Genomic DNA, 12,864 nt, shown 5'->3' with positions numbered 1-12,864 from the left:
ATGAAATGAGTTTCTTAAAGAGTGTATTCTGTACTTTAAAACAAGGGTGCCCTTTGTTAGTCTTGTCTGAGTTTTTTTTTACCTGACATCCTTTGACTTTCCTACTGAAACATTGCAACTTTGCATATTAAATGACTGACATTTTTTGTTTCATTGCTTTCTTATTTTGATTTTTTATGTAAACCTAGTCTACAAATAAATTTCAACTGAAGTAAGACTAGGGTTGTCTTATTTATGGCCGTATGTAATTTTTATGGTGAAAGTTAGAAAGGAGAAAACAATCTCCATTGTTAGAATCTTGCAGATTTCTTTTTAGCTTCAATGAAGTTTAAATTTTTCTACTTTTTTTTAAAGAACGTGGTTCTGCGGTATCCATTTCAAATGCTGTCTGATCCAGGGTCCTTATTTGATGGCTTTATTTACCCTTAAAAAAATATCATACATGTATTATTAGACATTGGTTAGAAATGGTCTATCTCATATTTTTCTAAAATTGTATGAAGCTAAATTTGGTCATGGACCACTTTGCCAAGAGAGGAAGTGTGAAATAGTGAGAAAAGCCCAAGGAATGTAGACCCAAGACCTCAGACGTGGCATATTCCTTCTGGGCTTCAGTTTCTGGATCTGCAGATTTGGATCGTCTTATCAATTCTGCCTACCTAATGGGGAAATATGAGGGCCAAATAAGATAATAAATGTGTAAATACTTTGGGAACTGCACTGATTTATAGTCAGTGGCTTTGCTATGCACAAGTAGTAATCCTAGAATTAAAGAGTTTAGAGGTTAAAGTATCTCCAAGTCAGAATATTCCCTCAATATCCTAAACCTTCCTTCTCAGTGCTTTAAGACGAACTGCAGGAGCTTACACAAAGGATTGAAACATGAAATCTTCCATCTTATTCTCAGATATGACCTTCTACGTTGGATTGCTTTTATATTCTAGCACATTTTATTTTGTAAAAGACGTCTTAGAAATTAATCTATGCAAGCAAGGTTTCTCCTTGACCTTGTGGTAATAGAGTCAGAATTAAACATAGAAGAATTATGATACTCTATATTGTTTTATATCGTTTTATTATATGTATCATATTACTAATTAGAGTTATATTTGTACTGAGTTTTTCATCTAGAGTTCAAAATACATGTTGAATTATTTACTTTGAATTTGCTTCCCATCCCTTCCCTAATTTTAATAACTGACATTTCCCAGAAACTATTAGAAGTCACTGTCTTTGCATTGTTATGTCACTGGCCTAACATACCAGTATTGAGAAGGAGAAGGGGGAAGATTCTGTAGTATCTGTTAAATATTGTCATTAATATCAACAAAGAATTGACTTTAGCATACCTAAAGACAACAACCAAATAGCTTTATAATTAAAAAGTTTCAAATATTGTCATACACTGAGAATTTGGTTTATAATATGCCCCAAATATACAAGGCAGTGTAATACACAGCTAGAAATAATATGGTGGAAGCTGAAATGATTTAAATCAAATTCTCACTAGTAAAAACAAATACTATTAAAATTAATTTCAAACTAAAGAACAAACAAGGAAGCTGCGGAAGAGAACTTTCAAGCTGCTGTTCTTTCTATTCATTTCATTCTTCTTAATTTTAGTGGTTTTCAATAGTTTGTTGTTGTTTTGGTATAGATTACTAAAAACAACTTACATATATATAGTACTTATCATGCATCAAGCATTGTGCAAGAGAGCAAAAGATGAATAAGACATATTCTTCAAGGGGCTCGTAGTCAATAACTGTCTTACTCAGGTAAGTGAAATGATGGAGGTTCTGATGGGAGAGTATGTGAAAGGGCACACTTTCAGGGAGGGACATCCAACCCAGGTGTTTGTGTAGGAATGAAGTGGGGTTGTGAGGGAAGGCACGCAGTAGGAAGCAATACCCACACTGAGACTTGAAGGGTGAGGAGGAATTTGAGAGAAGCAGGGTCTCCTCAGGTTGAAAGAATAACATAAACAAAGTGGGGAGCGGAGGAGGATAATATCGTGGAAGGGAGGAAGGGGAGGCCTAGAGTGTTTGATATCCTCCAGGTTTAACATGTGGGACTAGAGCCTTAGTTCCCAAACTTTGCTACACGTTAGAAGCACCTGGGGGTCTTTAAGAACTCCTGCCACCTAGCGCCCACTCCCAGACGTTGTGGTTTAATTGGTCTGGGCTGCGAATTGGGCATCAGCCCTTGATGAGCTTGAGAGCTCGGCAGAGCCTTGCGGGTTAAGTTGAGGAGCTTGGCCTTTATCTCGTTTGTGATTAGAAGTGATTGAAAGATTACACATGCTGGATGATGTGCTTGCTTTATATTTAATGAAGCATTTAAAACAATGAAGCTCTTTCTTTCATTTGAGTTGCAGTGCCGTTTAACTTGCTTTCATTCTTTTTCTCTCAAATCTTCAATGCTATTCTTTTAAATACCTTTTTTTTTTTTTTAACTTGGCAAAAGCCAGTATCTTACAGTGACAGTTACCCACATGTCTTTTGCATCAAATGACTTTAAAAATTAATTTATTTTTGGTTTAAAGTTAGGTACCATGATAGCCATTATTTGGGGGAAACAGGTGCCCTAACATGAATAATTTTTCTCCCTAGGTGGCAAAACAAATATTTTAAATTCTCACTTGAGCCTAGAAAAAAATAAAACCCTCAGCCTTTAATCTCATACTACTAAATAGACTGTGCCTTTGACCTCTGACCTGAGGTCAATGCCAATAGAACATCTTCATGTGAATTTTTTGTTTATAAATATGCACTTTGCTTTGGAAACAGGTATATTAATTCCCTTGTAAGAACAGAAATATGATTATAGAAATTATATATATATATATATATATATATATATATATATATATATATATCTATATATATATGTTGTTTCCGGATTTAGTAGGAAAAAACTATGTATATATATATTTTTTTCCTTCCCCCTGTGATGTCTTGCAAGACTGATTGTAACTTAATTTTGTAAAGGAATTGTCAAGAAATTGCTAGTAATCTCTAATCAGAGAAAAAGAAGTATGGATGTGGCAGATAAATAGGATTCTGTTATGGCCAACATCTTCATTGATCTTAGCAGAATTGCTCTTTGCCTCCCCTGTGTCTGTATTTTCTCTTGGCAGTAAGCCGAGTGAATTTGGAATAGAAAGAAAGAAAATCTACTTGGTTCCAAATGATGATAGCTGTGCATTGGTGTGTGGAAAATAACTTACAACTTGATAGTAGAATTACTAGAGGATTTCTCTTGTTTAGGGAGAAAATTGAAGTTCTTTTTGTGGCCAGGTTGGAGAACTTCTAATTTAATATAACCCATAGTTTATGATATCAATTTAAATCTTATCATCATATCAAATGGTATTTTAATTATGAAATAACTTTTAAACTATTTCTGAACTGCAATCAAAAAGGACTCAGATTAGGAAAAAAATACTATCCTGGGCCTTAATTGCTTTTTTTTTTTTTTTTGGCCACACTGTGCGGCATGTGGGACCTTAGTTCCCCAAGTAGGGGTTGACCCCGTGCCCCCTGCAGTGGAAGCACAGAGTCTTAACCACTGGATTGCCAGGGAAGTCCCTTTAATTACTACTTTAAAATCTATTCTGTTTCTTAAAGTAAAATAGTTATTTTCTCAGGTTTTCTTTAAACATAGTGAATTGATTGAAGAGTCTTGGTTTATGGTTATATTGTTTTGCTATAGACTCTGCAGTCAGAGAAATTATCATCATGAAAGTATATAATTTCAAGATGTTATCATTATAAGATTCACAAACTTACATCTTTTTAGCTAATTATTACCCACTCAGGTAGATTCTAAGGCAATAATGCTTCTATGTGTTTGGAAATATAGATTTGGGGTGAGATTTTTGTCAGTGCATTTTATAGCTGAGAGGGCTTTCTATTTTCCTAGTCTGTTCAGGGACTATCAAAGTAGCAAAATTATGTTTTCTAATTCAAACGGAATGTGGCGATAGATGGCACTGTGGCTCGCACTGATATTTAACATATACCGTATTGTGGCATTTTCTGAGAGAAATTTCTGAGACCAAAATCATCTACAACGGTCCCTTTGTAATAAAAGTTTACTTTTCACTCTGAAGAGGAATGATTTTAAACCCGGCAGAACTAGAAATACTAACTATATATATATTTTTTTAATTTTTATTTATTTATTTATGGCTGTGTTGGGTCTTCGTTTCTGTGCGAGGGCTTCCTGTAGTTGCGGCAAGTGGGGGCCACTCTTCATCGCGGTGCACGGGCCTCTCTTGTTGCGGAGCACAGGCTCCAGACGCGCAGGCTCAGTAATTGTGGCTCACGGGCCTAGTTGCTCCGCGGCATGTGGGATCTTCCCAGACCAGGGTTCGAACCCGTGTCCCCTGCATTGGCAGGCAGATTCTCAACCACTGCGCCACCAGGGAAGCCCCTAACTATATTTTTTAACGTTAGTAAATAGATCATGAGCAGCTGTATTTCTTGAGCCCTCAGAAATGTTTTTCAAAATGGGGTATTAATACTATCTCTGCAAAATGTTTTTACATAGGTATAGCGCCTAGAGAATGCCAGTTAAAGTACGCCCGTGACTCTCATTCTCATCTCCCAGAAAGCATTATTGAAACCTTGCCATTAAATCAAGGCATTTTGTCTTTTGAATTCTGTCATGGCTGGGGCTAAACAACTGTCACTGGCAAGTGACAAGAGGCATAGACAGCAGGGAAAAGGAAAAGAGAGAAAGTAGGAGCAGGGGAAAATAAAAGTGTAAGAGAGAGGGAGGGAAAATACCAGGTATGTACCAGAAGGGTGAGGTGCTGGCAGGCAGCACCTGCCTCGGGCGCCAGTTCGTTGAGACTAATGCAGTCATCTGCTTACTCCTGCTGTATCCTGATACTTTCAATGTCTTTTTGGGATCTAGGTAGTACTACGAAATATCTCAGAGTACAAACTGATGTCATTAGGTTCACATTTGCCTAAAGAATTTTTCAGTTCTCCAATTTTAAAACAAAATCCATAAATATTTACAAATCTATGGTTTTTTTGTTTTGTTTTTTTTTGCTAATTATTCCTCCCTCAGGTAGATTCTAGGGAAATAAACTTTCCATATGTCTGGAAATATAGATCTGCATGCAAATCTATCACATGCAAATAGTCAGAAGACTCCACACATGAAGGAATATTAAGTCAATTATATTTTTGTACTCCATGTCATAAACTTGGGGATCTGATGCATTTCTACCTTGATGTTGATATTTTAGTAAAGTCAGGATGCTTGCTTTTGGGGGCAGAAAAGGTATGATCTTTCTTTTCACTGAATGCTAGTGGTAATGGGTAATTTTCCTCTTTGGTCTAGAGCAGAGTTTCTCATCTCAACCTTGGTACTGTTGAAATTTTGGACTGGATGATTCTTTGTTGGGGGTGGGAGGAAGGTGTCCTGTGCCTTGCAGGGTGTTTAGCAACATCTCTGGCCTTTACCCACTAAATGCCAGTGGCCCACTTCCACTCCACCCCAGTCGTGACAATCAAAACATGTCTCCAGATATTCCAGATGTCCCCACTGAGGCAAAATTATCCCTGATTGAGAACCCCTCAATCTAGAATGATCGCTGATAGGGCTTTTAAAGGGAGAGGGAGAGAGAAGTAACTATTGAGGGCCTCTAATAGGTCAGCTACCATGTTGTATATCATTTATTCTTCATAGCCAGTTTATAATTCAGACATACAAGGTTATGAAAAGCTGACACTTTCCCAAGGTCTCATAATTTGGATCCAGGACTTGAAATCAAACCTATCTGACTCTAAAGCTACTAAATCATACTGCTTTATAGCATTTCTCTTTAAAGAGTCACTGAAGTCTCTGTTAGTTCCAGTGTGTCCAGAAAAAGAAAACTTGGTTCAATAACTAACCTACATTTATTTCCAATAGACTGTAAACCAAGAGAAGCAGGTGATGTAGTGGAAAGTACGCTGGATTAAGCATCAAGAGTTCTGGCTTTGGGTGTCAGCTCTGATACTAACTAGCTGAGTGCCACTGGGCAAGTCCCTGTGCCCTGGCTTCTTCAACTCTGAAACGCGGGTCAACCTCCACATTGTCTATGTGAGCTATGTTATTTAACAATTTTGAAAGTGGGAATGCTTGGCATTTTAAGACCAACAAAAGTTTTCACGTTGCTTTAAAACTATTCTATATGCAGTTTAGGACAATAGGTGTGCTTTGGAACTCTGGGCTCACTTTACCTGTTAGTCTCATATGGATATGTCTTCCATTTCTACAATACCTAGCCCATTATTCAGCTCCTTTGTGAAGTCTTTTCTAATTATCTTTCCGTCGTGATAGATTTTCTTTACTTCCCATTTGCCTTGGCACTTATGTTATTAACCTGTACCAATGTACACACTGTTTCCATGTCAGAGCTGAAATGACTTAGTGATTTTCACTTATGTTTTATTACTCCAGCCAAATTATAAGATCTTCAAGAGAAAAAACTGGGTGTTCCACTTTTAAGTTTTCTGAAGTAGTTTATAAATGCTGTACATAGTAGGTATTCAGTAAGTGCCTACTGAATTAAATTTAAGAATTTGTAATTTTAAAGCAAATCTTTTTCAGATGAAACATCCATGATACATGGTGGGCACACAAAACATATAAGTATTCCAACAAAACATCAAGTGTGAATTGTTCTTTAAGCACAATTTCTGTTTAACTTTAGTGGAGCAAAATAATAATGCCATGTGTTGAAATGTATTTTTTCTCTGTTCTGACTCCTTTTAAATTTCTCAGACCTGGGAATTTTAAATTTCTTTTAAAATTCTTTTAAATTTCTCAGACCTGGGAATTAAGATACTTTAAGAATGAAGTTTCTGAAATGCTCCATTGCGTACATCTTTTCAGAAATAGCCATCTGTAGGAAAATATGACATATTCATTGGCAGAGAAGAGCTGATAAATACAATTTGATGTAGTGTTTCAGCAAGCATTTCAATAACTTTTTGACATTTTCCTGTAGTCCTTATTTGCCTTATCAATAGTTATAGTGACATATGATTGTCAACTTTTTATATTAAGACCAAACTAATAAATTAAATATGTTATGTTTATATCTGATGAAAGCTGATGTTTTGGAAGGGTGTTAAAATACACTGACAAGTCCTGTTCATAAGCTCCTTTGGTATAAATATGCAGATGGCATCTTTAGATATTGTTTGTACACATGCAGATAGACAGAAAGTGTTGACAACATAACAAATGCAAATGTCAACCTCACAATTTAACCTTTCTGTGTAGAAAAAGATGTTAGTTTTAAGTTATGTGTATCTTTTAACTTTATTTCAAAGTTTTTATTATTTTTTAGCCTGTTATCACTACTGTTTCATGTACGGCTGAAAGCAGCCATTGCAAGAAGATTTACGCTTGAGAGCTTTTCTCTGTCATGCTCCTACTTCAACAATTGCAACTGTACAGATGTATTTATTTTTCTAATTCTTCAGGTTATTTTCCCTGTTGTTTCCTATCTCCTGAATCTTCTTGTAGCATCCTTCTATTAGCATCCTTCTATTTACTGTTACAAAATATTTGGGGTTAATAAGAAAGCCTAAGGAAAACATTATGAACCCCACCTCCCTGCCCCACACATACTTTTTGTTAAAGCATTTCTTACAACACTTTGCCACACTTATGTCTGTGCTAAGATCTAACAGAGTGTCGTGCAGCACTTTTTAAAAATTTTGACTTATAGAGGCTCATATGGGACAGCAGTGGGTAGGCTGGAAAGAGAACTGGGTATTCTAGTTAGGAGAATATTCTAAGAAAGAATATTCTTCTGCTTAAATGCTATCGAAAACTAGTCGTGTACACCTTTAAATCCAAGATAGTAAGATTTTATAGTCATTGCATGCAGAAACCATTAGAAATAATATCACAGGTCCACATGTACCCCCAAGAATAAATAACCCTTAAGGTTCCCTGAAATAAACATCAGATTAAAGATACTATCATTTCCAAACCTACGCACAGGCCTTTTTTCTCCTTGACTCCGTGGCCAATCCCTAGGCCACATCATTTCTGAATTTCCACATCCACGTACTTCTGTTTACTGCATATCCTTGATTTTACCAAACTTACATCTCCTCTTACTTCAGTGCATGTGTGTGGATCTGTTAAAACAGTAACATATCAGAGATAATATCACTTTTTTAGGGGGTAAAGTAACCTTAGAATAAGGGGAATTGTGTAGGCATATATATCTTATAAATGCTCTGTACCTGGGTTGAGAAACACTATGATAGAGTTAAGAAACTTTTTAAGAGGGGGTGTTTCTACAGTATTGCTTCTTTAAGGACTATAGTAATGTATCGTTTTTCGAGCTAGTGATTCTTTATTTTTTAATTTTTAAAATATATATCTTAAAACTGTAGTAATTTATTTATTTATTTTTTGGCCATGCTGCAGCTTGTGTGAACCCATGCTTTGTTTCCACTTAGTCTTGTTCCTCCAACTGCATTATATACTATTTTAGAATAGGAATTGTGATTTCTCGTGCTGTGTGAGAGCCTATAAATTCTAAATAAATATTTGTGAATTAACAGATGAATAGGCATATCATGTCTATTCATAATATTTTAAGAGAAAATAAAAATAGTTGTCCAGTTAGCTAATCTCTGTGGTGAGTGAAGAGAGTCAAGTTGGACTGTATTATGAAATATACATTACAATGCAGAGCTTTCCTAATTTGGGGTAAAATGCCTGTCTTCTTCTTGATTAAAATATAGGACTTGGCTATCCCATATCAACCAGAACCAGACCCAAAGACATTAGTTAACAGGAGTGTAATCATGTCCACTGGTTCCTAAAAAAGATTAAGATTGTTTTTTCTTTAAAATAGTACATTTTTATATTTAATTTATCATACCCCAAGCAAACAATCTTCTATATTTAAAATATAAAGCAAAGTAATCACAACACAAACTTTAGTTTTATAACCTCAGCAGCTGTATTTGTTTAAAATACTTCATGGGGTTTTGTTTTTCCCATCTTTCTTAAGTTGTTAGAAATTTTCTGAGTTCTTCCTTTGTTTCTGAAAATATATAACTTTCTCACTGGTGAGTGCAAAAGGACCTTTCTGTTCACAGATTGGCACCCATGATTTTAAATTCACAGCGTACATTATCCAACCCCAACTGCTGTTGCCTTCATCCTGTCCATTCAGGCAGCTGACAGTCACAGTCAGAAGTCAGGATTATGGCTCCTCCTTTTCCAATACGGAAAATATTAACTACAGATTAGCAGTAGTTAAAACCAGGAGTGCTCAATTGAATTATTTGTGGTATTTGAAAAACACACACACACACACACACACAAAAACACAAGTCAAGAACTCCCCTGGGGAGACTGGTCTGCAGACCTGAATTGGGTCTCAGGTGATTCCAGTGTACATCTTTACAAAAGAACCATTAAACTAATGTTTCCCAGTCTTTTCACTACCAAGAAAACCAAATCAAAAACATTTATTAAGGAAGCATTGATTTCCATAATTTTTAGATTAACATAGGTAGGAAGATAGAATGTTAAATATTTGAGTGAAGTCAAGGTTTGTTAAATCAGTGTGAGAGAACTGAGTTCATATAATTCTAGCTTAAACAAACAAAAATTCTGATGTTTGATTAGGCTGTGTAGTCTTGTACTGGCTAAGTATATGATCACCACTAAACTTTCTGAAATATTGAAAGCAACTCCTGAGCCCTTGAGTACCTTTCTGGATATCTGGTAGAGCAGGAAGAGAGAGCAAGGCTGAGAGGTAACGGAAAGTGTGTTGATGACTAGACAGACAGAACTGCACATTTCAAGAGTGAAGCTAGATAGTGCCTCTCGGAAAACAAAGGAAGCTGGGAATGTTGACCTTCCAGCCGCATCCTCTCTAAATTGAAGAGGAAGAGGAAGAAGGGGCTAATGTTTATTGAGTGCTCATTACGTACCAAAACCTGTATTAAGGACAGTTTGTATTTTGTCTCTTCAGAAGCCCTACGAAGTTAGATGTTAAGACTGTTTTAGAGATGAAGAGACACATCCTCAGTCAGATACAAGGTGGTTTGCCTAAGGTCATTGAGCTGGTCAGTGGCTGAGCAAGAATGAAAAACCAAGATTCTTTGATTCTGTATCCAGTGTTCTTTCCAATATACCACTCTGTCTTCTAAATGCGCTTCCTGCCATGGTCCAGTTTTTTAAAAGTCATGTAGGACCCTGGCTACATGAAGAACATCTCTCTGGTCATCATTTATGGTTGGTTCAATATTTGTGGAATATTAAGTTGTAGGGAACCTTATAACCAATACTCTAGGAATGTCTATGAGTTCTCTAGAGCCCAAGAGTTGCGTATACTGTGAAAGGAAAGATCTACTGGGGATCCTAAGGCTCAGTAGTCCCAGAAATTATGCGATAGGTCACAGTAGCGTATCTTATATATTAACAAAGAATTTTTTTTAATAAAAGAAAAAAGACCTTAAGTTCCTCAGAGTTATTATTTAATTTTATTCTTGTGTATGGAACTTTTGCCTCTCTCTCAGCTCCCTGTTTCCTCCTTCGGACAATGAAGTGGTTAGACTAGACCAGTAGTTGTTAAAGTAGACCAATAGATCAGTAAGTGGGAATCACCTGGAGGGCTCATTGCTGGGCCCACCTGAGAGTTTCTGATTCAGAAGACCCAGTAAGGGGCCTGGGGATTTGCATTTCTAAAGAATTCCAGGTTGGGACTTCCCCCGTGGCACAGTAAAGAATCCGCCTGCCAACGCAGGGGACACGGGTTCGAGCCCTGGTCCGGGAAGATCCCACATGCCGCGGAGCAACTAAGCCCATGCACCACAACTGCTGAGCCCGTGCGGCACAATTACTGAAACCCGCATACCTAGAGCCCTTGCTCTGCAACAAGAGAAACCACCGCAATGAGAAGCCCGTGCACCACAACGAAGAGTAGCCCCTGCTCGCTGCAACTAAAGAAAGCCCGTGCGCAGCAACGAAGACCCAGCGCAGCCAAAAATAAATAAACTAATTAAAAAAAAAAAAAAAAGAATTCCAGGTTGACGCTGAAGCATCATCCTGGGACCACACTTTGAGAGCCACGGGAGGAGATGATCCATGAAGTCTCTTCCAGCTCTAAAATTTATCTGATTCAGCTTGTCAGTTTCCTGGACTTCTTGGAAGATAGCTGTATCTTCCACTTTGAAGATGTATGCCTTGAATCTCTGCTTTATTTAATTGTGTTTGTTGCCCTTTCTAGTCATAGTGCAAGTTCTTTTCCCTTAGAAATTATTTCCTTTCCGCACACCCCCCAACCCCCGCATTCTTTGTGTACTGCCAAACAGAATGTTTGTTTAACTAATGTTAGTGCAGTGCATTTCCAGAGCTGCCCTTTGGGGAAATTTAAATGAAATTTTAAAGTATCATTAAGAATGCAAATAATAAATTCTTCGATTAGCTGTAGGCATCTTTACATTGGGATGACTAAAAAAGGTTCTGGTTAATTAGAAGTAATTTGTTAGAAACCTGAATCCTCTCTTTTTCTCTCTCAGATTAAAACTCAGTTCCCAGCTGGATGCTTATAAGTGCAGGAAATGTAATTGTCAGATGATTAATTGCAAAAGATAGATAATTAGAGTTCATATGATGTGTCAAGTATGGGTAACCAAGAGGTTGACTACAGGTTGAAAGAGAACAGCTGAAATCTAGATTGTGTGTTGTGGCTATCAATGGGTGATTTACCTTTACCACCAGAGCTTGAAGAAAGGGTTAGGTAGAAAAAGTAGTTGCCTAAACCTTGCCTTTTATCTTTTATCCCATTTTGGGCAAATTCTTCATAATAAAAATTACTAGAAAAGAGTTCCCATTACCTGAAATCAGGCTTAGAACAATAAGCTGTGGCTGAATTACCTTTTCTAATGTCAAATAAAGGATTTGGGATTTGTAGCTGTATTTCAGTACCATATGTATTTTTAAACTCCATTAAACCTATCTTAAATATTTTTTTCCCTAGTTGTAATGGCTGGCTTTTATTTCCTAAAAATAATGACCAAATCTTATCTCCTTTGAAATTAGTATCTCTTGTACCTGGAAGTTAAATGTTTTCACTGTAAGCATTGGATTCCAAATGGAATAGTTTTGCCTTCAAAAAAGAAAATGTACTTATGATATTTCTTTAAAAATCATCCATCGAAAAAATTAGCGAGTTGGAAAAAAAAATCCTACAGCCTGTCAGTAATTAAATTAGCCATCTCTATTCTGGCTCACCTGTTGGTTTATTTAAAATCACAATGAAATTAATAGAAACTAGATTTTTCTCCTGCATTTGTAAATGGGACTTTCTCCATCTTCTAAACTTTGTATTTTTACTGAAGAGTTTTTCAGCTCTCAGAAATACTGCTTTACAAATTCAGCTAATGACCCAAACCCAGCTTGTTTGTTGTGTAGGAGTTGTATTAAAATAACTCACTGTATGAGTATTGTCATTAATGATATGCTCATTTTGATAATGGGGCTGCAGATTCTTAGTCTGTAGTCCTTGGGGAGATGCTACAATTTTTTTTTTTTAACCAAGTATTGTTCTGGCTCCTTTCCTTGATTGGCCCAGAAATAGCAATCAGCTGGGGAGCAGGATGACATGCCTCTTAGCGATCCCTTTGATCTTTGAGATGAGTATCAACATTGTATGCTTCCTAATGGAAGTGTAATTTAATGAAATCTATTGGGTAAACATACTTCAGATGTTCAAAGGAGGTGACAAAATTTTTGCTGGCAGCCAGGACCTGGCGGCTTTCCAGCTTGCCTCTAGCTGCTATGCATATAGCATTGAGAAAGGCACTTAAAATAGGA

The 12,864-nt window shown here is 36.6% G+C and overlaps 1 protein-coding gene and 1 long non-coding RNA gene across 21 annotated transcripts in view; one reads left to right on the top strand and one right to left on the bottom strand.

Moving 5' to 3' along the window:
- VTI1A (vesicle transport through interaction with t-SNAREs 1A) overlaps positions 1 to 12,864 on the top strand; it is a 419,912-nt gene that overhangs the window by 24,596 nt on the left and 382,452 nt on the right. The window lies entirely within an intron of this gene.
- Positions 4,904 to 8,454, bottom strand: LOC309642192. The gene is made up of 2 exons (XR_014253037.1): positions 6,835 to 8,454; positions 4,904 to 6,788 (listed from the first exon to the last, which is right to left on the bottom strand). It is a non-coding gene; the product is annotated as an uncharacterized lncRNA (long non-coding RNA).

This window comes from Balaenoptera physalus (assembly GCF_965194825.1).
Source record: "Balaenoptera physalus genome assembly, chromosome: 14".
Taxonomy (NCBI): domain Eukaryota; kingdom Metazoa; phylum Chordata; class Mammalia; order Artiodactyla; family Balaenopteridae; genus Balaenoptera; species Balaenoptera physalus.
This window is presented reverse-complemented; position numbering and strand designations above follow the sequence as displayed.